Source organism: Megascapheus bottae, chromosome 3 (assembly GCF_031878675.1).
Source record: "Megascapheus bottae isolate mThoBot1 chromosome 3, mThoBot2.hap1, whole genome shotgun sequence".
Lineage (NCBI taxonomy): Eukaryota > Metazoa > Chordata > Mammalia > Rodentia > Geomyidae > Megascapheus > Megascapheus bottae.
Window position 1 is genome coordinate 89,514,081 of NC_143511.1, and position 4,054 is coordinate 89,518,134.

Genomic DNA, 4,054 nt, shown 5'->3' on the forward strand with positions numbered 1-4,054 from the left:
GCTCCCGTCAGCCCGGCCGCCCGTCACTCGCCGAGGCCTCAGCGACCGCTCGGCTGCTGCCGCCGCCGCCGCCGCTGCCGCCGCCGCCGCCGCCGCCGCCGCCGGGGGCGCGCTGTCCCCGCCGCGCCGGAAGTGCGCAGCGGGCGCGCAGGGGCATGCCGGGAGCTGTGGTTCTCCGGTCGACGGCCTGCTCTCGTAGGACTAGCTAAATAACGGGCGCGCCTGGAGCATGTCGGGAGTCGTAGTTCTCGGGCCCCTTTGGCGCCTGCGCGCTGGGGCATCTTGGAGTCTGGGCTGGCCCAATTCGGAATAAACTTTCAGACCAAATACACACCCGTCCCTGAGTTACCCGGGAGGTAAAACGGATTTAAATACCTCGTTCATCTTGTTATGTTGCAGGAACATTGTGGACACCATTCAAACGAGTGCCCCATTGCGTGTGCCCTGTTACTATAGGCTACTAAGACACCTTCAGTGGTGTATGTGGCTTCAGGATGTTTCTTTGGGGCCACGTAGGCCCAGAGTGGAGGCTCTCAAAGGGGGCTCCTGGGGACTTGTTGGATGTGCAGTCTGGTTCCAGCAGGACTCCCTGGCCTGCCCTGGGGTTGGAGAGCCATGGTCTGCAGGGTGAGGGGCTCCTGTAAGGGAGAGAAGCTGCCCTAATGGCTCAGACCCAGTGTCACATTTTCTGTAGGCTGTAACAAAATTTTTCCCGTGGACCACCCTTTCTTATGTTTAATACTGAGGTTTAAATCCAGTCTTCTGGGTTTGCTAGGCTGATACTGTCCCAGTTGGGCCATACTTCTGGAATTCTTTGCTCCGACTGTTTTGAGACAGGGCCTTGGTTTTGGCCTCAGACTAGCCTGGACCTCTATCCGTTCTTTACCCTTCCCACCAAGCTGGGATGGTGAGTGTGCGCTGTCGCGCCCGGCTCCTGGTGGAGATGGTCTCTCACAAGTGTTTTATGTGGCTGCTATAAACTGAGATCCTCTCCATCTCTGCCTCGCAAGTCGCTAGAATTACAGGCATGAACCACTGGGGTCCAGGCTTCCGAACCTGGTTCTAGATCCATCTGTGCACTTCCTTGTGAAATCTGGTTTGGGTGGGAAAATACTCTCAGCCTTAATATCTGTCAGATGACTTACCCTCCACTGCCTCCAGGTAACATGTGGTCCCCTGGCCTGATCCTACTAGACTTGGCCAGAGCTGCCCTTCCTCCAGATGTTCCCCCCAGGTGTTGCCTCCTCCTCACTGGCTACAATCTGCACTTCTCTGGCCTCTATCTGGAAGAGCCTAATCCCTCCCGCACAGCCAGCTCTCACTGCACAGGCTCCTGAGCCAGTATCATGGGCCTGAACGAAGTCTTCCTCTTAGTGCTTGAGTATCATTGGAGTGTGTGTGTGTGTGTGTGTGCTAAGCCCTGAACTCAGAACCTAGGCATTGTTCCTTAGGGTTTTTGCTCAGGGCTAGAACTCTACCACTTGAGCCACAGCTCCACTTTCAGCGTTTTTTGCTGGTTAATGGGAGATAAGAATCTCACGGACTTTCTTGTCCAGGCTGGCTTCAAACTTCAATTTGCAGCATCCTGAATAGTTAGATGAATTGATTTTTTTTTTTTGAAAAGTGGCCAATGTGAATGATGCACTTTGGGCCAGCCTAGGGTCCTTGATTGACTTACACACCATACTTCACTCATTCAAAGAGTAAAGATGGAGCTGGGAATTTGGCCTAGTGGTAGCGTGCTTTCCCAGCATGCATCAAGCCCCAAGTTCGATTCCTCGGTACCACATTGCAGAAAAGGTCAGAAATGGTGCTGTGGCTCAAGTGGTAAGGTTCTAGCCTTGAGAAAACCTGAAGAGATTGCTCACACCCTGAGCTCAAGCCCAGGACTGGCCAAAAAAAAAAAAAAAAGAGTAAAGATGAAGATGGAGACGTCCCTGTTGCTCTGTTTGGAGGCTGGCAGTCTCTGCAGAGGTGCCCCAGTGTCTCTCACCTCCAGCTTCTTCTCCCAGTATTTATCGGCACACACATCCTCATTCTTTCCTGTGTGAAAATCATAATCATGTCTAAATTCTGTTTTAGTTTTTTTTTTTTTTGGCCAGACCTAGGTCTTGAGCTCAGGGCCTGAGCACTGTCCTTGAACCTTTTTCTCAAGGCTAGCGCTCTACCACGTGAGCCACGGCACCACTTCCAGCTTTTCTATGTATGTGGTACCCAGGAAGTGAACCCGGGTCTTCGTGCATGCTAGGCAAGCACTCTACCACTAGGTCAAACTCCCGATCTAAATTCTGTTTTTCCAGTCTAGTATTTACTAACTGCCTCCCAGGAGCCAGAGCCTCGGCTACTTGCTGAAAATGAAGTCATTGCGACCAGGATATAGTCTGGAAATGGGCACCTAGAGAGAAGGAAGGGCAGGGCCCAGCTACTAAAGTCCTGGGAGGAGCAGGACAGGAAGGGCGGTGACAGTCACAGGATGCTGGAGGAGGGGAAGAGAGGGGTAGGAGCAAAGAAGGTGGGGAGGATCAGTAGGGGTAGGGGTGGGAGGAAAATCCAGCACTGGAACCTCAAGGTGGCAAACAACGACGGGAAATCCAGGGCCAAAGAGAAGCCAGGCCAGGAGGCGCTTAGCCACAGCTGGACTTGGTTTTGAGAACCACTGAGGGGAGTGGCCTGGCCATGGGAGGAATGGTGGAGACCCAGGAGCCAGGCTAGAAGCCAAGAAAGCTGAGAAGCTCTTGCAGCTAGGAGGGCCAGGCTGCAGCAGGTCTCCAGGTCACCTACTGCCCCTCTGGACTCCCTGCCCCAACCCCAGCTCCACCAATCCAGGTGGTGGTGGTGGTGGTTCATGGCCCTGCCTAGAGACCCCTGGCTGTCCCCAGGCCCTGTCGTCCTCAAGAGGAAGGGGACATGTCAGGTGGGTATCCCTAGCCCTCTAGCTCTGCACTGTGCCTGAGTGGCTGGGGGTTTGTCCTACAAATGGGTGGGGAGCTCTGCCCCCCACCCCCATCAGACCTGTCAGGGCAGCTCTACCAACCTGAAAACTTTTCAAGTAGTTGCTGCAGTGTCTCAAGAAGGACACTGGAGGGCGGAGATGAGCTTCTGTCCAGCTCAGAGCCATGTTTGTGTGTGTGTGCTGCCTTGTGTTGAGTTAGGTGAGTGCTGTGCGTCATACATGGACTTGCTGGGGTGGGGCGGGGAACGTGCATTCACATATGTGTGCACTCATGTGTTTGTGTCTGTGAGCGTGGATGTCAACATGGATGCGTGTGGTGTGTCTGAGTGTACGCTCCTGGACACAAGTGTGTGTGACCTTGGGGCCTGGCACAGCCACTTCCAGTCCACAAACACTCTGTGGGCCCAGGGCTGGAACTGGCTGGGAGCAGCGCGGGCTGCAGCTGGGGCACACAGAGCCTTGGGGAGCTGTAACAGTGCCTGAGAGGGTCCTGGAGGTGGCAGTGGGGAGCAGAGGAGAGGGGTCGACTGTGGCTTCCACGCCATCTGAGTCTGCTGGAGATCCAGGTCGAGGAGCCTGTCTCTGCTCCAATGCCCCCACAGTGGGGAACCCCAGGTCTAGGGAAAGGAGGGAACTGGCCTCTGGTGACTCTTGCTGCTCACTGCACAAACCAGCACTGCTCCAAGCTGTGACTCCTGGGAGTGTCTCTCCTGCCCCCATGGCTCTCCACTGGCCCCAGCACGGCCCACAGTGGACAGCTCCGGACAGCTCCAGCACCTCCCATGAAGGACACCCACAGATGGTTCTGGGGCCCTCCCGTGGTGGATGGGTACTAACAGACAGCCCTGAGATTAGCCATGGTGGACGTCCAAAGACACGCCCCAGGAAGCCAGGGCAGCTCGCAGGGGCTCCACACCGCAGGCTTGTCTTTTCTCCCAGCTCTGGAGCTAGGAAGCTGCCCCTCGGGCTCTGTCTCCTGTCACGTGGCCCTCCCCTTAGGAGGACACCCCCACGTTGGATTTAGGGCCTCCCTAACTGAGTCCCATCTCCAGATCTAACTAAGGAGATCTAAATTCCACATGAGTAAGTGTATCAGGAGGC